At 46.0% G+C, this 25,251-nt stretch overlaps 1 long non-coding RNA gene across 1 annotated transcript in view; it reads right to left on the bottom strand.

Moving 5' to 3' along the window:
- Positions 1–25,251, bottom strand: part of LOC146199310 (uncharacterized) — a 77,389-nt gene that overhangs the window by 12,206 nt on the left and 39,932 nt on the right. The window lies entirely within an intron of this gene.

Here is a 25,251-nt window from a genome sequence, read left to right as displayed (position 1 = left end):
CTGAAGAACAACGCAAGTGCCCCAACAAACTAGAGGAACCGAGGCTTCTGAATAAGAAAAGCACCCTAAAACACTAACAAAGGAGCAAATCAATTGGGGCGATGGGGCAGAAGACATAAGCCTCGCGACGCCTCTGTCGTAGCCGTGGCGTTGCCGGGATGAAGCAAAGGCACGCAAAAGCAAGTGCAGAATCTGGCTGCCGGGCTTGATGGGAAGTTGGGGCTGTTTTCCCTGAGCCCTGTCTCGACGGGATGGACCGACGGTGAAGCTTGCTCTGTGCCTGTTGTATGGAAAGCGGCGTAGAGATAGCGCTGATCTAGTCGTTGTCGTCGCAGCCGTGTCTCGCCTGCTGCTTCGCGGTCTGTCTCCTCGGTCGCGGCGGAGACCGGGATGACATTAGGCGAACACTAAGCCCGTCCAGATTGTTGTCCAAGGACGTGACGCTTCCTCGCGTTGGCCAGCCTATATACTTCAGTGCTCTCCTTCCTAACTGCCTCATGACTTTCCTATAGACAACAGCTCTTCCTTACTCCCCTGATATGGTTTTCTCTCCTCCACCTTCAGCATTCACGCAGATACTGGGAAACAGGAGGGGAAAGCAGGGAGTTACCAATCTGCTGTGTGTACGGCCTGGTTTGCTGGGTTGTTGAAACAGCTACAGAAAAGCGGGCAATCACTGTTGCACGCTTGTCTCAAAACGAATGATAAAACATTTGCGCTCGAAATGAAGCCGTTTGTTGCTTTATTTTTGCGAAGAGTGCACAAGGCTTGGACGCGCCAGAATCGCCTTTAGTTCAGCAGTCCTTGCGCTGGCTGCTAGTACAGAAGGAATGCAACAAAACGCCCGGCGTGGGGCCGTCACTGGGGAGTATGGCGGATGACACACATAAAATTATAAATGCTGGGCTTTAGTTCTGTCATCCTGCCTTCTCTTATAATATTCGAACTATACGGCTTTCTTGCTGTTCATAAATATAGCTAGGGTCTCTCTGCCCTTTCCTTTTCGCATACCTTTCCTTCAGTAGAGATAAAGGTTTGCGGAGCATGTTGGTATAAGTGCCCAACCTTTGTGGAATAAACATTCCGTCTACCTTCCGCGATGGTAAAACTTTCCATAATATAATAAGAGGTGAGCATGGTCAAACTATGCTCACCTCTGACTTCTACTATAGGCGCTAATTACTATATAAATTAGCGACTATATATACTATAGACTATAGACTAGATTACTATAGAACTCTAGGGACATAAAGGAGCGCCATCAGTGGGTTCATGCAGGTTCTCCGCGTGGAATTATTCTAGTATTTTAATGCCACGATACAAGCCGATCAAAAAGTAAACGCAATGTATATGACTGCGACCTTTAACTCAATTTGCTCGATGTGAAATGGAATGCGCCGAAACAGAATATCGGGCCTGGAACGTAGCACTAAGACGCACAAGCATCCATGCAGTCAGCCTGATCAATTCCTAGAGGTGGCGCGGCAAAGTAGCTCGACTTGTTTGCCTTTGTTATGCGAAGCCCCTGCCTTGGATGTGCCTTCCGCAGGAGCCTCAGTTTGGAGAGAACGGTACATCTCAAAAACGTACGAAGTAGTCTCTTTACCACCTAGTGGATAGTCTACCTTTACTGCAATATTTCTTCCCTATAAAACTGCGTGTCGATTTGAAAAGTTAGGGTAAGCATTAGTTAATTGCGATGCGAACTGAATGAGCTTTTCACTCGCAACAACTAATCTTCGTTTGCGTGCGCATTGTCTATACAAGATCGCGTTCGTTCATAAAGCTTTCCGAATCACCTTTTAGTTGGATGCAGCACAGTATTCATACCTGAGAAAACGTGTTAGAGATTACAGGTAGCAAGCTACCGTACAGATTAATGCCCACAGCGGAATTATCAAGGCATTTTCAACTTTGTGAGCGCTCTCTCTATGTCTCTCAGTGTAACTTGTAGTCATTGGACGACGTACTGCCAGATCACCGATCATTCTCTGTCTGACTCTCTGTTCACTGGAAAGAAAAGGAAAGAAAGTAAAAAGACAGATATGTTTGGTGAATAACAGTGAGACATCTGCTGACCACAGGCAAGGCGAAGTGAGCGAGATACAAACAGATCGAGAGCAAAATCGACAAAGCTAGCGCTTAGACAAGCGACGTGCAGGGGCCGCGCTGTCCTTCACGCCAGAAGACTCTGAGCTCGTTCGAGACGTCTTCTTCCGACCTCGCGGAAAGGCCGACCAACCGACCTAGCCGGAGGCAGCTGGCGTCGCCACTGTATCGTGTCTTCTTCGTATGTGCCTGTGTCCGTTGCGTGTGTGCGCTTGTCTGTCTGTACATGGTAGATTGAGATCGAGCCAATGGGCGCAGCCCACATTCTTTCTGGCAGGTCATTACGTGTCTTCTCTTTGGGCCGCACGCAGTGCCCCCACCCAGTATCGCTAGAGAGCCCGTTGTCGCCCCGGGTTCACCGGGTCGCCTTTGTCCCATTGCAGCGGTGACGCGCGATCAAACCGACGGACGGCGCCGGTGCTGCCTCGACGCCGGAATTACGTCCACGCTCGACTGCGCTCGCGTGGACGCTGGAAACGAAGATACTCGGTCCGCCTACTTATTTACTTCCTGTTCCGATCTTTGCTCTCACTTCGTGGGAATTCTCGGGCTATGTTACGCGCTCTGGCGGTGGAGAAACTACACCTGTCGGATGATAAGGACTCCTCGGTGGAACAAAGAGTAGAACGTTGCTGCACTCTAAGAGCTTCTTCAGCCGATTGCAACCGATGCCGCAACAAAAAAGAGGAAACTAGTAACATGCGTTAGTTCTCGCTTACGTTATTTATTGTCGTGCGCAAGACGGACACATGAATATGTTGATGTGTGCCTGTCGTGCTGTTGTTTCAACATTTACCTGTGTACTGCCGAGCCATCACTGCGTGGGAGTCTGTTGCATGTAAGGGATGTTTAAGATCAAGCAGTAGCAATAGCGAAGCAATACGTCTCGTGCGACATTTGGATGGGCTGCTTGGAACGCGTGTGAAATGAGTACTAGTATTCTTGTGGGCCATTTTCTGCCACATTGATCACGTACACATAGAAAGCTTACAAAATACTTTCGATCTGTGTTCTTCCAGTAATAATTCGTTTTTGAGCTTGTACTTCCTCTGGAATAAATTTAAAGAAGACAAAATATCTGCTGCTTTTCATCTTCAGGAAAGGAAGTAGGGACAAGAATGGTGAAATTGAAGTGTTGTATTTACTATTGATGTATACGTGAAAGGATGCCTTTTGCACGTCCAAATAAAAATTTTCAAGTAACAGTGTACAGACATGGCCATGATATTACGGAGCACTCCTAGGCAATAAAATCATTTGTAGCGCCTATTACGAGGCATCTTATACATGCGTAAACGCATGCCACTAGTGCACTCGCGTACGGATCCTAATAACTGGAGGCGTGAGAAATTTTCAAATGCCAGAAGCCTGCTTCGTAATATTATAACCGCACCTTTATCTATATGCTCCATAATGAGTATCGTACAATGCCATATTTACACTCGGTACAGTAAGAACCTGCAGTGAAGCCAATCTTAGGTTTCGCGAGTAGAGTTTTAATTTAGTCTGCATAGCTTCACTATTACAAGTTAATCCTGATTGATGTTTGTCTGTTATACTAGCACTCACGTAGCGGGCATTAAGACATCTAAAGAAAGGCTATACTTCCCGACGAAAACGCGCAAATATGCGAGGCCCACGTTTCACTGTCGGCGAGTATGAACGAACAGTCGCGGACAAAAGTATACGACATGCGGGTAGATGGGATAGAAATATTTTATCCATTGTCTGGCTAGCCAATCAGCAGGTATTTGTTCTATAGGATATAGCAAGGATACCATGTGCGGTTCGAGGCTTTTTATTTAACTGGTTTGCCTGGCCCTCCTGCCTGCCATCAAAAAAAAAAAAAAAAAAAAAAACAATCCGCTATCGTTTGATCCACAAACGTTTGTTAGTGATTGTACAAAAAATTCATACTACAGGTTTGCTTTTTATTTACATCACAAGTCGTGGCGAGAGCATAGTTCACCGGGGATCGAATCATGCCTGTTTGATAATTATTGCTTCATGGCGATGGATGCGGGAGATACAAACGTAAGTATACAACCTTAATATAATTATATATAATTCTACGGGCCGCGCGAGCAGCTCTCGAGCCGAGCATGGGCGCTTGCGGCTGTCTGGAGCGTGAACATTTGAGCAGAGGTTTCTTATTTATCTTTTCATAATTTTTACCAAAGATGTGCTAATTTTGACACAAACAAACAAACAAACAAACAAACAAACAAACAAACAAACAAACAAACAAACAAACAAACAAACAAACAAACAAACAAACAAACAAACAAACAAACAAACAAACAAACAAACAAACAAACAAACAAACAAACAAACAAACAAACCTGGCTAAATTAGTCTTCAAACATTTTAATATTAAATACACCCTGGAGCTTTGGTAGATTACACGCCAAGTGAGTCCGACCTCCAAAATGCATATTATTTCATCCGTGACTGGACAGGCAGTTATAGCAGCAAGCACAGACTTGGCCAAAAATCTCTAAGCCGCTCGACTAACGTATGAGCCGTCCAGTCGGGCAGGCCGTTACAGCTCTCCTGAACCTCTAAATCACTAAAACGTTTGAGTAGTTTTTGTAATTGGTCTAGTTGTAATTTTATATTTACGACAGCTGCGCTGCTTACAGGCTAGCAACGCAGCTCTAGATCTTGATATAGATCTGGATTAGAGGAAGCAGATTGATCTGCGTACTAATCAACGCAACTCTTGACTGTATGTTATTACTGAATACTTTACTTTCACTATTTCTGTGGAATCTTCAAAAAAGCAAAGCGGGTGCAGCAGGACAGGGTGGGCAGATGGCGAGGTAGACGCGAAACCTGGCCTACCTAGTTTGGAGACAACACGACACGACTCCGACGACCTTCAGCCTGTCCTGGATGTATGCTTCAAGGGTGCGAGCTATTTCGTGTGCATAGTGCGTGTGCGCCAAAACAGGAGACAATGGCACTCCCTCGGCTGCTTCGCACGCAGTGATCATCAAATAAATGATCGCCGATACCGTTTCACGCAGCGCCCAGCAACACGCTTTCCTATGGCGTGTCGCGGGTGTTGATCCGGTGACCCAGCGGGTCCTGCCCTCAAGTGGCGACCCGGCAAGAGAATAGCGAGACACGCTCGAGAGTTTGAGCAAGAAACGAGCGAAACTCTGGGACGATTTGCTCCCGTCGATTGCTTGGTGTCACGCGAGACAATTGCACCCACTCTCGGGTTACTGTGTCCCCGTCAGTCGTGACAACGAGTCATCTGTAGACCTGCGGACGACGGCGCTCGAATCGAATGTGACGCCTCGTCACGGTATAGCGGCCTCTAGATCAATGCACACACGCTCTCTAGACGCCTTCCGACTGTCTGCTCGTCATCAGCTCTCTTTGCCCGCAGTGGTAGACGCACGAATCTTGAGAGATCACCGCCTCTGCAGCCCTGGTCTCTTTCTTGTTTTCTCTGGAGGTTTTGCACTGTTCCCCCTGGGGTCACGTTTGTATGTGGTCACCTGCTTGAGGACCATTCCTAAGTGTTTGACAAGTGGCCATTTTTCTCTTTCTGAGTCGTTTACAATTTTTCTGAAGTTAAACACCCGCGCTTTAGCGCTGAGGCGTAAAGAGGGAGGTATTCTTATCCTGGATATGTCGTGACGTAACGAACGTTAAGCGCCCGAGTTCTCGCGGTCACGCTTGGCGAAGCACATCCTTATTGGCATTTATGGCGGGTATAAAAATTTCAGGTGTTTATTTTTTAACTCTTTTTTTTTTTTTTTTTTACCGGGCAGGAGAGTAACAGTGTATAATTAAGTCACATCTTAAGTGCTCTGACTCTACAAAAAAGAAGCGATCTTTTTTTTTTTTTCGGCGAATCACGGAGTCAACACATCACCCGGTATTAAGCCATTATAACAAGCCCAGGGCAGTGTTAGCGTATTTGCAATAAGCGATATGGTAAGCGAAGCGTGTGAGCATTCGAGCACACTAGCTTTGCAGACCTTCAGATGGCTTCCACTGTAGATAATGATGCACAAACAAGATCGAAATTTCATTTCCAAATATTAATCGCTTGCGACACGAAAAACGTGAGAGAAAAGTAACAAGGAAAGTTCGCACCTCCTAATATTGCTATAAAATAACCCGAGTGACACGAGGAAGCACTGTTCGCTATCATAAAAAAAGTGCGATTGATGTTACTACTTGTTTTCATACAAAAGATGCGATTGATCTTCTGTACACTTGCAGGAAAGTATATGCTGCAGCCTACTTGCAAGACAGGCTTTAAAATATATATATTTTTTTAATTTTATCGTAAAGTAAGACACGAACTCTTTGTCAACACGTCTTGAGAGCTCTTAAGCTTCCAAGCCTTCAAATTTCACGCCAGCCGGAGAAAAAACACGATCTCAAATAGAACCAAAATAATTTCTGGAATGGTCAATATCTCACTTGGCGCGTCAGATCGCTCGTTTAGGTAGAAGTCATCTGCACGCCGTTTTCAATTTGTTTGACGCTTCTGAAAATCCGCAGGAAGAGAGAATAGCGGAAATTGAGAACCAGAACAAGACCTGCGTTAGAGCTGTCGCGGCCATCGCCATTAAAGCTAAATCTGCTAGAGACAGCTGCACACAAGAAACTGTACTAGCGGATGGAAAAACAAACTGCAGCTTGAATAAGATTAGTTACGTTAGGTTTGAGGCAGTTGCCATTTATTGTTCCAATTTCCACACACAGTGGTAAAAAATTGATTTTGTCATGTCCCGTCTAATTTTGATGGCCTTTCGTCTGAGGTTTTCTGAGCTGGATCTGGCTTAGCGCGGAAACTAACTTGATCTAGCAGTGGTCAACCTTTCTGCCTGCTGCTGTTCATTTTTACTTTCTCAATACAAGGAATGCAAGGCGTGAACAGCGTCTCAAGCTCGGGAATGTAGAAAGATCATCACAAAAGAAAGACAGACATAAAGAAAGAAAGGAAGAAAGAAAGAAGGAAAGAAAGAAAGAAAGAAAGAAAGAAGGAAGGAAAGAAAGAGGAAGCTGTTTTCAAAGGCGTAATGTGTGGACTAACGCAAATAAACTACCACATTTCGTAGCCAAACAGCCTTCAGAGTGGAAACAATGGTGTGCAACATAAATTGCTCTCGATAATGTTGAGCGCTTGACTGCATGCTTCTCTTCAACACTTGCGGAAAGGGACATCTGTGTCCTGCTCATCGGTACAAGTTAGCCATACCCTGGTAGAAGCTGGCAGAGTCCCATGCATTGTACGAGGCGTATGGTGTGCAGAGACCTTCCTGCGTGTAATGCTTATATAAGCATGTCGTGTAGTTACGTGGACCACAGGCTTGCACGACTACATGTTCCACTTGTTCTTTCTGCGAATGAAGATCGATGGTAAGGAGCACGTTCCCATCCATTAGTCATTAGTCAGGCTTTTAGTGGGGGGGGGGGGGGGGGGGGGATCGTGCAATTGCTATAATCCAGATCGGGGATCCGTTGCCTCGCAAACGAAACAAGCAAGGTCATATGCGTGATGTTTTGTGACCCTGAAAATAAAGTTGTCTAACAAAGCAACTATGGTAATGGCGGAGGAGGGGGGGGGGGTGTACATTGCTACCAGATGACAAGGATTGTATGGAAAGGGGACGCAGAACTACAACAGCAACAAAAAATTCTAGACAACAAGGACCCAACTTACTTGATAAACTTTTCGCGTGTAGTAAAAAGAACTATGGACAGGAGTGCCTTTTCGTGTTATCGGTTGCATCTTGTTGTGAAGGGAACAGCAGCCGTACTGATGGCTCGGACTCTTGCCTAACTAGCGGTAACCACCAGCAGGAAATGTAGAAAGGCTGGTCGATTTTATCCAGCCTTGGAGACTGCAGCAATCATTGATTCGTTTTGTTTTGTCTTTTGCGCAGAAAAAAATGAGTGTCTGAAATTCACTAGACCTCACTAATCAACGGTATGCGCAAGTTCCACGATCAACAGCGTAGGTGAGTAGGAAATGGAAACTAAGATGAGACTGCGGAACAATACGCAATTTATTTCTGCTGAATGTAGCGATAAAAGTGAACCTGGCAACGTATAGTGTTAGAACGTTGTCAAGTGAGGCTAGTCTAGCAGTGCTATTTGAGGAACTTGAGGACATTAAGGATCTATTATTGCTTGGTAAGTTTATAAGGACAAATGAGGAATATACTGCATTAAAGGGCGGGCACATACTGTGCTTTTGTGGGTTATCAGAGAAGGAAGAACTAGGTGTAGGATTCCAGGTCAATAAGCCAATGCTTATTGACCTGGATTCCTACACCTAGTTCTCCCTTCTCTGCTTGAAACATAGGTGCATTCTACAGCATTGAAAAGAGGGTGGCAAGCATCGTAATATAGCTTAGTAAGCAGCACAAAGCCTCCTAAATTGCATGAGAAACTGGAGTATAGAAATTAAATGAAATTGAAGGTTGTGCAGACTTACGCGCCTATATGTAGTCATGAAGGCCATGCAGTCGAGAGCTTCTATGAGAACGTAGAGTCACCAATGGGTAAAGTAAAAAATCAGTATACTGTATTGATCGACAACTTCAATTCTAAGGTTGGCAAGAAGCAAGTTGGATTCTAGGCAGTATAGGACTATGACATAAGCTCTAGAAATAGCAAAGTACTTTTGCAGAATTTGCAGAACGTAATAATTTAAGAATTATGAATGCCTTTTTCAACAAAAGGAAGAAACGAAAGTGGACATAAAAAAGCCCGAATGAGCAGGCAAAAATAAAATAGTTTTGACAATGTGCTCTAACCAAGGCATTGTGTCGGATGGGGAGGTAACCGGCAAGATGCGATGTAATGTCCACGAGATGTTGAGGTATCGAATTAGCCGAATTCGAATGGGGAAAAAGCAGGTTTGTAAGGAGACGTCCATGAACAAATTAGTGGGGAGAAGGAAAGTAGAGGAATTCAGAATCTCGCTACAGAATGAAGATTCAGCTTTAACCGAAAAAGGCAACTTTAGTGTAAAACAATAAACGTTAATGTTGAGTGCGCGGCACAAGTAGGCATAACTCTAGATATGCAGGATACCAATAAGCTATCTATGGAGACTAAAGATCTTATTAAGAAACACCGAAGCATGAAAGCCTCCGAACGAGAAGACAGGATAGAACTGGCCGTGCTTTTTAAAGCTGTTAGTAAGCGTAAAGTGTCTGACATAAGTATAACATGAAGAGAATTGAGCATGCTCTAAAGAATGACGGTAGTGTGAAAACAGTCAAGAGGAAGCTAGGCATAGACAAATATCAGATGTATGCATGCCATGTGAGACAAGTCGGGCAATTTCGTTACCAATATGGACAGGATAATTAAGTAGCGGAGTTCTATACTAATCTGTGCAGTAGAACGAGGATGATAATAATAGCAGAAACATAGAGCAATTAAACTTTCGCTGCTAATGAGGTATGAATTAAAGAAAGTATCAGAAGTAATGATTAGAGGGAAAACGATTGGAGAGAATCAGGTAACTGCAGACTTGTTGAAAGACGGTAGAGATATTGTGTTGGGAAAACTGGCTACGCTATATAGGCCATCTCTCATGACCTCTAGAGTACCGAAATCATGTAAGAACGCTAACAGTAAAATGGGACGTTAGGAAGTTCCAAAGTTTGGACCGATCAGCTTACTATTCATTACGTGCACGGTATTTACTAAGGTAATAGCTAATAGAACCAGGGCAACCTTAGACTTCAATGTACCAAATGATCAGGAAAGTTTTCGGAAACGGTACTGTACGATCGGTCATATTCATGCTATCAACGAGGTGATAGAAAAGTGCCCGGAATATAATAAGATTTTATATATATATAGCAACCATCTATTTTGAGAAACCATTTGACTCAGTTGAATTCTGCAGAATTCATGCTGCAGGCATGCAGAAATGCAGGCACTGGGAAATCAGGCTGTGGGTGAGCCGTATTTGAAAGTACTGGAAGATGTTTATAGTGGCTGCACAGCAACTAAAGTCTTCCGTAAAGACAGTAATAAAAGTTTCATAAAGGAATGAGTTGGGCGAGGAGACACGATCTCCTCAGTACTATTCATCATTGCGTAGAGAAAGTATTCATAGACTTGGAATGGAAAACATTAGTAATATGGATTGATGGAGAATACCTCAGCAATCTGCGATGCATTGATGACATTGCATTGTTATGCAGCTCAGTGGACAAACTGCAAAAAGGGATTAATAACCTAAGGAGGAAAAATTGACGTAAACTTATAATACAGAAGACTAAGGTAACGTTCATAGCCCCGGGAAGGAACAGCAGTTTACAATAGGTAGCGGATCACTGAAAGTGGTAGTCGAATGTGTCTACTTAGGACAGGTAGTAGCCGCAGATCCGGACCATGAAAGGAAAATAAGTGGGAGATTAAGATTTGGATAGAGCGCATTTCAAGTACTCGCAGGCTATGACTAGCAGCTTACCGGTATCGCTCAAGAGGAAAGTATAAAACAGTTGCATCTTACCTGTACTCACCTGCGGGGCTGAAACGTGGATACTAATGAAAAGGGTTCTACCTAAGTTGAGGACAACGCAGAGGGCTATGGAACGACAAATGGTAGATGTAACGTTAAGAGGTAGGAAGCGTGCAAAGTGGGTGAGATAAATAACTCGAGTCAATGAAATTTTAGCGGAAATTAAGAAAACATGGGCACGGGCTGGACACATAGTGCGAACAGAGAATAACCGGTGGTCGCTAAGAGTAACAAATTGGAATTCAAAGGGGGAGCAAGTGTAACAGGAGGCGGCAGAAAGTTAGGCGGGCGGATGAGGTTAAGAAGTTGGCAGGGATCAAGCGGATGCAACGAGCACAGTACCGGCTTAATTGGTTTGGTTTGAGGGTTTAACGTCCCAAAGCAGCTCAGGCTGTGAGAGACGCCGTAGTGAAGGACTCTGGAAATTTCGACCACCTGGGGTTCTTTAACGTGCACTGACATCGCACAGCACACGGGTGCCTTGCTTTTCACCTCCATTGAAAAGCTGAAGCCGAGGCCAGGATTCGATCCCGCGTCCTTAGGAACAGTAATCGAGCGCTGTAACTACAGGAGTAACGGCTTAATTGAATGAATATGTGAGAGGCATTTGCCCGGAAGTGGGTATAGTCTCCACTAATGATGATAATGAATGAAACGATGGTAATAATGATTTGTATTCCACCACCATGTCGCAAGTAAAAACTCGGCACTGACACCTCAGTAAAACCTATGGGCATGTGCATTACAGATTGTTAGCTCTACTCTTCACCTACACAGACCGCAATTGATTGCAAAACATTTGTTTCTTCATGTTTTGCAAAACATACTGTGCGCGACGGGTTGCCAAGACAATCGAGCATCGAAAAGCAAAGCTAGTCCGTTGCCTATAAGCTTGGCAAGCGCGGACGCGAGCCAAAAACGAAGCGGCGGCAGCAGCGACTGCCGCGGCGACCGGTGGCTAAAGCTCATGAATTGGTTGAAGGATAGTTGAACCTTTACAATGTTTTGGTATCAGCATAGCAGGTCGGGATAAACGTTGCTCTTTATGGATCGAAAGACATGTAAGTAAATATGAGATAAAGCTTCAAGGTGAAATTCACATCATACAGGAAAGTAACAAAATTAAAAAATGACTAGTCATTGCCATTTTTGGCATTCATGGACAAAGACCAAGTTGCCCGTTCTGCACACAACGACGGAACTACAGTGAACATTCCTATATCTAGAGTTGACGCAGCTTGTCGACTTCGTTCCTTAGCGGCGGAGCTAACGCTTTCAGCCTGGAACAAAGGAGAATGTTCCAATCGACGCCTCAGGGAACTAGACCCTGGGCTGCGCCTTCGTGTTCCCCCTAACAAAGGACGGCGCAAAACAACACTGATGTGCCGTATGTGGCTCGGTGTTGCATTCACCAAAAAATGCGCTTATGTGATGAGAATGGCGGATAGCCCTAACTGTGAAAGATGCGGCTGCGAAGAGACCGCACAGAATCTCCTTTGCGAGTGCCCTGCTTTTTCAAGCGAAAGATATGCGCTGCGTTAGGCTCTGGAACATCTTGACAGCCGTCCTTTCATAGAGGAGAAAATCCTCGGCCCATGGCCACAGAAGGCGTCTAACGGCAAAGCCTTCAAAGGAGTTATGTGGTTTATGAGAGACACAAACTTGATTGAGAAACTGTGACTGTGCTCCTCGCCGCCTTACCTTTCCTATCATTCTTTTCTATCTTTCTCCTTTAAACTCCTCATTCCCCTTCCCCAGTGCAGGGGAGCAAACCGGAAGCTTTCCTGCTTAACCTCTCTGCCTTCTCTCTCTTTCTCTCTCTCTCATGGACAAAGGAAAAAAAAAACAAAAAACAAAAACAAAACCACGCTTTCACAACTGCCGCCCTAAAAAAAGAAGCTATAATAGCCTGACAGCTTGCGTGGGCGAGAGAAAAAAAGAGATCCGCTCAACTTCTGTATCGGTTGTCTTTCAAATGTTATGGTTTAACTTCAAGAACATACTAGAAAATACTGCTTCAGTTCGGTCTATTCTTCATTTAGTGTTTTTGTAGTGTCTCGGGACAAACACAACTGTGAACCATGAGATGCCTCCTTTCTCTTCACTCTTCGCCCCACGCAAGCTTTGCGCGCGCCTTAAATCTGATGACCCGGGATGTGCATGACATGTCTTCTGGGCAGACGAGCAAATATTTTGTGCGTGAATAATGTCGCTTTATCTTGTTGTAAATGCGGTGTAAATACATTCAACAATGCCCATTCCTAGGTTATACGCGAGCATTAACACCTTGCATCACTTGTTTGTGTAGTTAATCAATAATGGCGTTAACTTTTTTTCTCCTGTTCACTTGCTAAACTGCTCCAAATAATTATGCTGACATCATTGACTGGGAAACTTTTATAGAGTTGCAGTATTGCTTAATATGTAAAGGTTAGCGAGCCACGCTTACACGAGTGATTAGTCTGCATGTGGCTGGCACGTAAAACAAAAAGTTTCATTTTTGTTTTCATACCCAAAAATTCAGGTTAAGTAAATGTTTCTGAAACACGAAGGTGCTCATGATACTATTTTGATTTAGCATATTGTAAAACTGCATCAGAACAATCAATATAGTCGTACGCATTTCTTTGGGAAGGTCACAGTTTTCGGCTATCTGTTGTCAAACACGCACTCCATTAGTTCTTTTGTTATAGGAGCCTTAACTATACTCTATGGGAGAACAAGACAAACGTTAAATGCATGATTTTATTACCCATTCGACGAATACACCATTCTCAACAATATGCACAATATTACACATTTGTCTCACATTGACAAAAAAAAAAAAATGTCCAAGAAACCTAGCTGGACTTGATGAAAAAGGAGCAAGGGAGAGGGGGAGGGGGGAGGAGGGAAAGCTTTAAAACTCTACAGTTACGTAGAGATGCTGGCCGTGTGCAAAACTTCTCCTTTCCAATACGGTTACTTCGAAATGGCATAAATTTCAAGCCTCGCACTTATAGCTCCGACAAAGCCGGTTACTTTCGATCATTACCTCTATTAAAGTATTCGTCTCTCTGTTCCAGTAGGCCAGTCTGACCCTGATGTCAGCATATAAGTCGATGCTATGGTACACGTGTGCAAGAAGGAGAGGTCCTACTGATGCTCCCTCTCGCGGGATGATGCACGTTGATGCCAGCAAAATTTTATGGCCAAGTTTCAGACAAATTTTCAGCTTTTTTTTTATGTTGATTATCCTGGTTAGTTTCGTGCCAAGTCTATAACCACCAAGAACTTAACCGAAGAGCAGTGGGAGACTCACTTGTCAAGCCCCAGCCTGGATGATCAGCGTAGTCTGGTCAACCGGACTCGGGAGATGGCTCGGGCCGGTCCACGGCTTCCTGGACTGGGGAGGCTGCCCACCTGAGTCTGATACTCTCTCTTATGTTGATTACTCAAATATGATTACCTAATACCATCCCCGTTGGCGAAAACACGCTAATGCGCTGCCCATGGCCAGAGTGTAAAACCAATTTACGTGGAGGAGAGCAAGCTTCTGCGTCTGCAGAAAATCTCAAATGCACAGACAACTTGCTTATAAAAGTAACATAGGGCACATGCATTATTCCACTTTTAAAACTTCGGCACTTGACAGGCCTCCGGGGGTTTCGCACGAAATTAAATGGTCGCTCGTGACCTGTTTTCTGTTTTCCCCTCCTTTTTTGATTGTTTTACGAGCCTGCGTATAACTCTCGAGTTTGCAGTAAAGTTCTTTTTTAGGAATTTTCGTCTGCTGCGAATGTGAGACGTGTTTTCAATGCTACGAATGGTCAAACAGAACTCAGGGAGTAGTGAACTGCATTTACAATTTTGACTTTCATTACCAAGAGGTTTCTAAGGAATTTTTAAAGCAGCAAGCCAGCAACAGTGCTAAAACACGTATGAAGCACACATTGCGCGCGTGTACCACATGTCTACGACATACACTAGTGAGACCACAAAACAGTGGAGCTTTTCGGTTAGCCTGGTTCAGGTTAGCACAGAAGCACATAAAAAATAATCATGTGCCGCTGTGAAAGCCGAGCGCAAGAAAAATACAAACACAAAGAAAAAAAGAGATAAAGGCCGCTACGAGACGGCAGGATGAAAAATGATAGCCGAGATCATTATGCGCGTGAATGGAGAATTTGAAACACCTTGCGACATGATGCCGAGTCTCAAGAGCCCCAGTAACTTCGTCGGCGGCCTTTATACTAGGTGACCTGAAATAGGGACCGCGTCAAAGGAATCGTCTTAAGTACGTGCTCATCACGACACACATGGTTGCATCATGCTTGTAGTTCTAGCCCGATGAGAAGTTAATTTAGGCATCTCTGCGAGCCCTGCCTTCCTAGATAAAGGCTCCTGAGCCATTTAGCGACCGTAGCGCTTCCATGCGCCACCCTGATAGGATAAAACTGAACAGTCGCGCTAGAACCATAAGGCGCTGCGGAAGCATGTCGGCCGGCCCTCTCGGAGCTGTTTATAATGGTGGACGTTTTGATTAATTCTGAGCGCTCGGTATCTGGCAACTGGGCGGCAACAACGACAGATCACCCCGGTCAGCAGCCAATAATCAAACATTCCAGAGCCTGACCGAATGAAGCATTTTTGCCCGCAAGAAACGCATGTTGCTGTGTCGCCGAGCTTGACTGTAAGTACCGTAATTTGTAGCGCCCGCTTCTTGTGCTCGTGTTGCCACACGTTTGACGACGGTACGAAAGCGTGATTTTCACCCGCGGAATAAAATGGCAGGTTAAAAACGCTCCATAGGGTCAGGCTTAATGGGCGCAAAGAGTTCAAAGATTGGATTAACTGCTGACTGACGTCGCTTATATCCCCTCCACAATGCACACTATGTACGGGCAGAGTGCAGATGCACGCGAGGTGTGCGCCATTGCGTAACAGGATTCTTCTAACAGCGCATGCGCCGATGCTTCGCACCCTGCATTGCCGCCGCACCACAAAAGGGAATGAATGAGAGGGGGATTTTAAGAAAGGACCATGAAGTGAAAAAAAGCAAAGGCTTAGAGGTTAACAGAAGGCGCGCCTGACTGGCTGCCACATGCAGGGGAGGGGCAAACAAGAACAGAATGAGAGGGTCGAAGAGAACGGGTGCCGCCGAGAAAGGACAAAGCGCGCGTTCAGGCGTGAGTACGTCACAGTCGGTCGCGCAGGCCCCTGCACCTGAGCTTCTACGGCAGAGGTGAGCTTTCTGCGCTACTGACACAAGTGGAGCCATTACGGTTCTGCTTTAGACAATGGGTAGTGGTTGCCCAACGTGCATGGGGAGTCAGCGAACGGAGGACTGAAACTCGAGGCTAGTCGCTAGGGAAGGGGGGATGAGAGGGAATGAAAACAGTGTTGTAAACCAGCCGGAAAGCAAGAAACAAAGAAAGAAGGAACAAGGGAACGAAAGAAAAGAAAGGAAAATAATGAAGGTTTAAATGAAAACGAGAAAAAGCTTGCAATTCTTTCCCTGCATAGCAATTTTGGAATTTCGCTACTGAAAAACAAAGAAGCCGGGGGAGGGGGGGGGGGGGAGGGGGGGAGGGGAGTTAATCTCCATCCTTAATGTATGAAGCCTGTTGGGATTTCTAGCTACCCACGTATTCTTTATATCGTGAAAGACTACACGACATAAGTATTAACTTGCTTGTTCCCAAGCCGCACGAGCTTGCCTAGCGTGGTCTACCAATCCAATGGTTGCGGGCTCGAATCGAAGTGTATATCTTGTTTGCAATCCATAATTTATAAATATAAATCGTTCGAGATATGCAGCGAATTTTAATTCGTATTTAATGTCGTTCTATTCACATTCATTCAGCTGATGAATGAAATATAAAGAGTGCTTTTCAATTTCATTAACGTTAACGTGTGTGTTATGGGGTATTTGAAATTCCCGCATGAGGTTTTCTGCCTGTGACGTCATCACCCTGTCCACAAACAGGGATATTTAGTTCACTGCCAACTGCCAACACGTCGACGTCACCGACGTTAGATCTACTGCAATACGTACAGGGCCTTTGCGTTATCGTGTAAAAAAATAACAGAAGCTCAAAAATTGTAGTTTTTATAGGCCAAAGGCTTTCTTGACTCCCGGGTGGTGTCGACAGAAATCTTCCCAGGAAATATCGTCAAGAATCAACATATAAAAAAAAAATCACTGCCTATCGAGAATTAAACCGCGATCCCTTTCATGAGCAAGCCTGGTTCTTGGTTGCCTTATTTTCGTTTCACAACAAAAAATACAGTGTGGTTGTAAGGTTCTCTTTCATAAACGTTTTAGGTTAACCATCGTGAGAGACAGATCGTAATTCTTCTCTTCTAGCGTGAGGATGACATTAGCGCAATGACGATACAGTTTGTAATTATGATGGTAGTAGCGATGCCAATGGCGGTGCATCTAGTTGAAAATGATTATTGTAGCAACGTAAATGACAATTCAGTTAATGAAAACAGTTCTGTAAAGTGGATTTCGCCATTTCCGCAGACTTAAGCGCAGTTCTATAATTTTTTACAGTAGTTTATATGTGAGCTAGATAACAGCAGGCGGGCTGCCCCACCTTTCTGCGAGTGGCATTTCTAGGAAAACGCTAAAGGAATAAGGTTCGTTTTCGTTGGTTTAGTTTGTAGGGCTTAACGCCCCAAAGCGACTCAGACTATGAGAGGCGCCGTAGGGGAGGACTCCGAAAGTTTCGACCAACTGGGGTTCTTTAACGTGCACTGACAGCAAACGGACGGTAGCGCACCTTCAAGTTGTCGAGGTAGCATTCGCCTACTAGATGTAAGGTCATAAATATTGTTACGTGGAAGATTTACAGTCCCAAAGCTGTCCGCACAACTAACGTTGATGATGGCACCGATTTCACAACACTCAGCGTCGTCGTCTTCTCGGAGTCTGTTGCACTTCTTCATCCTCATCACGAACAGCGAATACAGCTAAGTAACACTACCCCCCCCCCCCCCTCCCCGCGGGAAAAGCACAGTCCCGGTGCGGTCTATGTTAGCGAAATAGAACGTTGATAATAGGGCTTTAGACGGGACACATGCACTATTTCGGAAGTTGGAGCTGTGGACGAGGACTTCGGAACTACAGATTCAACTTCGTAGGCGACGTCAGTCACGAGGCGCAAAACACGGTAAGGGCCGGTGTAACGGGCCAAAAGTTTTTCACACAAGCCCACTGACGGCACGGGAGCCACAGCAAAACGAGAGATCCAGGAGTGTAGTGGACATCACGGTAGCGGCTGTCGTACCGGATCTTTTGGGAGTCTTGGTATGCAGAGAGCCTGGCATGAGCTATCCGGCGGGCATCATGAGCGCGTGTGACGGCATCACTGGTGTAAGTACTGGTGGCGTCTGCCGCGGGTAGAGAGGTGTCGAAGGGTAGTAACGGGTGTCGGCCAAATAATAAATAAAATGGGGAGTATCCAGCGGTAGAATGGACAGATGAATTGTAGGCGAATGTGACAAAGGGGAGATGAACGTCCCAATCTCGATGGTCGTCAGACACATACATGGCCAGCATGTCTGTGAGGGTACGGTTTAGACGTTCCGTGAGGCCGTTGGTCTGGGGGTGATATGCGGTGGTGAATTTGTGGTGGACGGAGTAAGAACGGAGATTTTCGTTAACCACTCGCGACAAGAAACAGCGGCCACGGTCAGTTAGTAGTTCACGAGGAGCACCATGATGAAGAATTACGTTTTCTAGAAGGAAGTCAGCGACGTCTGTGGCGCAGCTGGTCGGGATGGCTCGGGTAATAGCGTACCGAGTAGCGTAATCGGTGGCGACGGCGATCCATTTGTTCCCCGAGGTGGAAACTGGAAAGGGGCCAAGGAGGTCAACGCCTATACGGGAAAACGGGTCAGTTGGTATGGGTATCGGCTGCATATGACCTGAAGGCAAAATTGTGGGCTTCTTCCGACGCTGACACAGTTCACATGCGGCAATGTACTGCTGGACAGAGCGGTAGAGCCCCGGCCAGTAGAAACGTCGGCGCAGGCTGTAGTATGTGCGAGAGACACCCAAGTGGCCAGCCGTGGGAGCATCATGGAACTGTTCAAGGATGGTGGAACGCAGGTGTTGGGGAACGACGAGCAAAAGGTCTGTGCCATCTGGTCGCATATTACTTCGGTATAGGGTGTTGTCGTGGAGCACAAATAAGGCGAGAGATGGGTCAGGGCGGTCGGAGGTAAGACGGAGGATAATGGCATGCAGAGAAGGATCTAAGGCTGTTCCTTGGCAATGTTAGCAAAGGCGAAGACAGACAAGACACACGCATCATCGTCAGAGTCTGTAGGACTAGGGGAGTCGACGGGATGACGTGACAAACAGTCTGCACCTTGGTGAAGCTGGCCGGACTTGTAGATGACGGAAAAGGTGTATTCTTGTACTCGTAGCGCCTAGCGCCCCAAACGGCCAGTAGGATCTTTGAGAGAGGAAAGCTAGCACAAGGCATGATGGTCTGTAAAATAGCGGCCAAACAAATAAGGGCGGAATTTCGTAATAGCCCAGACAAGCGCCAGGCACTCTCGCTCTGTAATAGAATAATTTTGTTCGGGTGTTGAGAGGAGGCGGCTGGCATACGCAATCACCCTTGTACGGCCGTGTTGTTGCTGAGCGAGAATAGCTCCTATTCCATGGCCACTTGTGTCGGTACGGAGTTCAGTATTGGCGGAAGGGTTTAAGTGGGCCAAGACTGGTGGAGTAGTTAGAGCAGCAATAAGCTCTGAGAAAGCTGCAACTTGTTCAGGCCCCCAATAGAATGAAACGTCTTTCTTGAGGAGTTGGGTGAGTGGACGAGCAAGGACTGCGAAGTTGGGACGAATCATCGGAAACAGGAACATAGGCCAATAAAGCTTCGGACATCGCTGGATGAACGCGGAGTGGGAAAATCTCTGACGGCACGTATCTAGTCAGGGTCAGGCTGAACACCGGAAGCATTAACCAAGTGACCAAGCACTTTGATTTCCCGATGGCCGAAACTGCATTTCTTTGAGTTGAGTTGAAGGCCGGCGCGGCGGGATAGCTCGAGAATGGTAAAAAGGCGAGAGAGGTGGCTGTCAAAAGTGGACGACAAAACAATGACGTCGTCTAAGTAACAAAGACAAGTCGTCCACTTGAAGCCGCGCAGCAATAAGTCCATCATCCGTTCGAAAGTTGCAAGGGCGTTACATAGGCCAAAAGGCATGACTTTGAATTGATAAAGGCCGTCAGGGGTGATGAACGCTGTTTTTTCACGGTCTCTCTCGTCGACAGAAATCTGCCAGTAGCCGAAACGGAGGTCGATGGATGAAAAGTAGCTGGCTCCGTGCAAACTATCAAGCGCGTCGTCGATGCGCGGAAGAGGATATACATCTTTTTTGCTTATCTTATTCAAATGACGGTAGTCAACGCAGAATCTCCAACTGTTATCCTTCTTGACCAACACGACAAGGGATGCCCAGGGGCTATTGGAAGGCTCGATTATGTCGTTCGCTAACGTCTCTTCGACCTCCGTTTGAATGACGCGCCGCTCGGCAAGCGAAACACGATAGGGCCGCCTGTGAATAGGACTGGCGTCACCGGTGTCAATGCGGTGGGTGACAACTGTCGTTTGACCCAATGGGCGGGTACCGAAGTCGAAAAGGTCACTGTAGGTAACGAAAAGCTTGTGTAACTCAGCGGCGAATTCAGGTTGCAGATCAGCTGCAATCATGCTGTTAAGTGGATCAGGGCGCGATGTGGACGACGAGGGGTTGTTGGCAGGGACGACAATTGTATGATCTGTAGACAGAGCTGAAATGGCACAATCGATAATCGGGGACAGCGCAGCTAATGAAATTCCCTCGGGCAGAACTTGAGTTGAAAAGCTGAAGTTAGGGACAGGGAGAGTGGTGCGGTTCTGGGAGATGTGCACAATTAGATGAGGAAGGGTGACGTTCCGCTGCAGCATGACATCAGTAATGGGACAAGCGAGATAATCGCCATCTGGGACGGGTGGAAATGGCGACATAGGGATGTAAACGGCAGTTTCAGGTGGAAGGCGGCTAAACTGTGCTGATCGAAGGTGGGGTGAGCAGGAGGGGTCTTCAGAGCAGAGCGGAAGGTCCAAGCGAAGTAGGCCGCTAGAGCAGTCAATAAGGGCAGAGTGGGCTGTTAAGAAGTCAATGCCAAGGATAACGTCGTGGGGGCATTCATGTAGGACGGTGAACAACACTGGGGCATGACGGTCAGCAATTGCAACTCGCGCCGTACACATGCCAACCACGGCAGCAGGGCTGCCATTGGCGACGCGAACTGGGGACGAGACGGCTGGCGTAAGGACTTTCTTGAGGCGACGGCGAAATGAGGAGCTAAGAACGGACAGTTGGGCGCCTGTATCAATTAGAGCAGAAACGGGAACTCCATCCACAAGGACGTCGATACGGTTATTTTGTAGGGCAGGGGTCTACAGAGGTTTTTCGGTCCGGGTCATAAATGCAGCGTCACCTCCGGGAGCTGCATTGGCTAGTTTTCCGGTACGTGGCCAGAATAGGGCGGTGGCGGACTGCGGCGAGGAAGACGAGAACGCGAACGTCGTGCTTGCGGGGATGGTGAACGGTTGGCAGCACGGACAGTGGAACCGGGGTCAGCACGGGTCTGGTCGGGGCGAGGTGGGGAATAGCGAGGGGCATAGTCTCCGCGGCGGTCGACGTAGGTGTACTGAGCGACTACGGCAGTGGCGGGAAATGTGGCCAACGCGAGAACAAGTAAAACAGATAGGGTGATTGTCGTGGGTACGCCATTCATTTGGGTTGCGGTAACGATATCGGGGCGAGAAACCGGCGTTGGTTGAGGCGGCAGCAATTACTGGAGGGGCAGGTCCTGAATCCGTGGTGTCGGTGGTGCTGGTAGAAGGGAGGCCCATATTCGCAACCTCTTGGCGAACAACAGCCTTAATAAGTGATATAGTAGCCAGGGTGTTGTCGGATGTATGCGACAGCGAGGCCGCGGGAGTCATTGCCTCAAGCTCTTGACGGACAATGCGTGTCAAAGTGCTGTCGTTAGCAGGCGGTCGAGGAGTCGGGATGTCGATACAGGAGGAGCTAGCAGCCGTGTTCGGCAGCCGGTCGAAACGGTGAAATATGCGCCTCTGTTTCGCCTGCTCGAAACGTCGGCACACCTGCAGCACAGAGTCCACAGTGGAGCAATCCCTGCACAACAGGAGGTTGAAGGCATCGTCGGCAATGCCTTTTACTATATGGCCGACTTTATCCTCCTCAGGCATGCCTTGGTCGACTTTGCGGCATAGAGACAGGACGTCTTGGATGTAAGTGAGATAAGACTCCGTAGACGTTTGGGCGCGAGAGGCGAGCGCGCTTTTTTGGCGGCAGTGTGGCGGCCAATAGGCTTTCCGAATAGGTCGTGGAGCTTCTGTTTGCAAATATCCCAAGATATTAGCTCGTCTTCGTGGGTTTCAAACCACACCCGCGCGGTCCCAGCCAAGTAAAATATTACATTCGCGAGCATGGGTGTGGCATCCCACCTGTTGTGCTTGCTCACGCGCTCGTATAGGGGCTAGCCAGTCGTCTACGTCGACGTCGTCGGTCCCGCAGAAGGTTCCGGGGTCACGGGGGTGGGCCATTACAACAGCAGGTGCGGCGGCTGTAGAGGTAGATGCGTCTGTAGTCATTGTGGTGATTCCGATGTTGCGGCCGCTGCGGAGATCCAGCTTGTGACAGGGGATCGAATAGATTCACTCCACCAAGAGATGTTACGTGGAAGATTTACAGTCCCAAAGCTGTCCGCACAACTAACTTTGATGAGGGTTGTTGTTGTTGTTCTCCTCTAATGTGATGGCACATACCCACATAGGGGGATCGGCCAAGAATTGGGGTGCAGAGATATTAGATTTTGAGATGTATAACTACATCGGAAAAAAAAAAATAATAATAAATGCTAGGGAATAGAAAAGGAAATGTAGATATGATAAACCAAAATATATAATAGTAAATACTAACGCACGCAGTAAGAGAATAGTAAGATTTATATGTACAGAATAAAACTTCAAAGCATATTAGTCAGGTAGACGTTTTGTTTCTATTAAGAAGTTTTGAATGGCGTTGAAAACATACCTGTGGCTGTACCCAAGCATGGTGGCACCGAACGATAATAAAATTTGGCTGCTCAAATTAAGACCCAGCTGTTCTAACGGCTTCTCTAAGTACCGTTTTCTCATCATGGTAAAACGGCGGCAAAATATCAAGAAATGGTCTATTGTTTCCGGTTCCCCGCAGAATGCGCAGACAGGAGAAAGCGCCAAACCAGACCTGTGCATATAGAAATTTAGGGGCGGAATACGACAGCGTAGCCTTGTTAGAGAGACCTCAGTCTGCCTTGATTGACATGATTTCCTATTCCACGAATACTTGAGGTGCAGGTAGTCATCCGAGGATAAAATAGATCCAGACTGCGTGCTTAATAAGGCACGCCGCCGAAATCTTGCTGCTGTTATGTACGCTGTTGCCGGGAGGATGGGCAATACAGGGCCGTTCAGAGAATCTTTGGCTAGTCTGTCTGCAATCTCATTGGCTGTCACATTGCTGTGTCCTGGTACCCACACTATATGTATGAGCCTCAAATGTGAGGGGAGCAATGAAAGAAAGGTGTTTAAAATTTGCGAATCCATATTCGAAGAAAGCGACAAGCACGAAGAATAAGAGTCTGTAATTACAGCCACTGTTGAGTATGTTGTGTCTAGTTTGCGCAGAGCAAGCACCACCGCCAGCAACTCCGCCTGGAAAATTGGAGTAAAATCCGGAAGACGGACTGAAAAAGCCCAGTCTAAAAGCGGACAGTATATTCCAACGCCGGCTTTTTCATTAAATTGAGAAGCATCCGTTGCTATTGTTATGCTAACTGGAAGACTTTGTAAATGATCTTCTAATAATCCATTTAAAATGTGAGGTGCTAAGTGTTTCGCATTATTTGGGAAAATGTCATCAAAGATAATTTGAACCGACGATGCACTTACTTTTGTTGGAAAGATGTTAGAAAGGACTACGTGCAAAGGTTGTAACAGATTTTGCACTAGAATTACCTGCGGGGTATGAAACCGAGGCCATACGACTCCAAAAAAGGAGTCTGGCTCGCAACAAAAAATTGATATGGAGCGGTGGAATTGTGATTCATATATTTTCAGATACGTCTGGACAGTCAAGAATTGTAATCTAGTTATTAACGGTGGTATTCGGGCTTCAAGGTATAGTACATTATTAGCCACGAATTTGGGGAGCCCAAGGCATAATCTAAGCGCTTCCCGCTCTAAAAGAACAAGCGGACGAATTTTGTAAGCAGGTGAACCAGAAAATAACACAGATCCAAATTCTATAATTGGGCGGACATACATAACATAAATCATTAATAGTGCGTCTCGCCGCATCCCAGACCTTGGACTGCTTAACCTGCGCAACATACCCACAGCACGTGCCCCCTTCGCTGCAACATGTTCAATGTGATCCCTCCATGCCAGATGGTCATCGTAAATCACCCCTAGATATTTCAAAGACTTAACTTGAGGAATCATTTCCTGCTTAAATGTTAGAGCAAGAGTTACCGGATCCTGAATTTGGAAAACAAGGAACGCGCACTTTTTAACATTTAATTTAAATTTTAAGTCATCTAACCAATTTTGAAGGAAGCTTAGGTACGATTGCAGGCGCCTGTTGAGGGATTGAATGTCAGGTGCAGCCGTAAAGAATGCGATGTCATCCGCATAGACATACGTGCGGATCTCCTGATGAGTGGGAATTGAACTCATTAAAATGTTAAAGAGCACGGGCGAGAGAACTGCCCCTTGAGGGACACCTCTGGTTTGTTGATATTTGCTAGAATGAACTCCATTCAATGAACAGTAAAATTGTCTGTTTTGTAGGAATGTAGATATCCAATCAATTAAGTATTGTGGAAAGCATAGCGATTCTAATCTGTGCAATAAAATTCGGGGCTCTACACTATCATAAGCCTTCTCTATATCTAGAGTCACCAATGCAGCATGCATTTTTTTGCGCCGCGCAAGAAGAATTCGACTCTCAAGGTCGGTATGTGCATTCCATATTGAAAATTTTGCTCGAAATCCGATTTGACAGGGACTAAGAATATGTTTTTGTTCGACAAACTCGGTAACACGTTTGAGTACGACCCTTTCAATTAATTTTACCAAGTTTGATGTTAAAGATATTGGTCTGATATTTTCCAAAGTATAGCCACCGCCATTGTGTTTCCGTAAAGGAATCACTTTGGCTAGTTTCCAGTCACCAGGTATCCAAGAATGAATAATTGAATAATTTACCAATTCTAACAAGGAATTTGGAGACACTTCAAAGAGGATTTTTAACATTTTTGACGTTACTCCGTCAGGGCCAGGCGCAGCAGTTGGCAACGTCATTATAATCGAAGAAAGCTGAGAAAAAGTAATTTTAGGAACATCCTTAACCGTATATACTGGGCCTACTAACGTAGGGTATTTGGGAAGTGTTGACAAAAAACGCTTTTCTAAACCTTTAGCGATGTTTTCTACTGTTCTAAGAGCTTCTTGAGGAGTCGAAACACATGAGGGTAAATTTTCTGAGACAGGAATCTT

Source organism: Amblyomma maculatum, chromosome 2, assembly GCF_055883805.1.
Source record: "Amblyomma maculatum isolate TAMU_Amacu chromosome 2, ASM5588380v1, whole genome shotgun sequence".
NCBI lineage: Eukaryota > Metazoa > Arthropoda > Arachnida > Ixodida > Ixodidae > Amblyomma > Amblyomma maculatum.
This window is presented reverse-complemented; position numbering and strand designations above follow the sequence as displayed.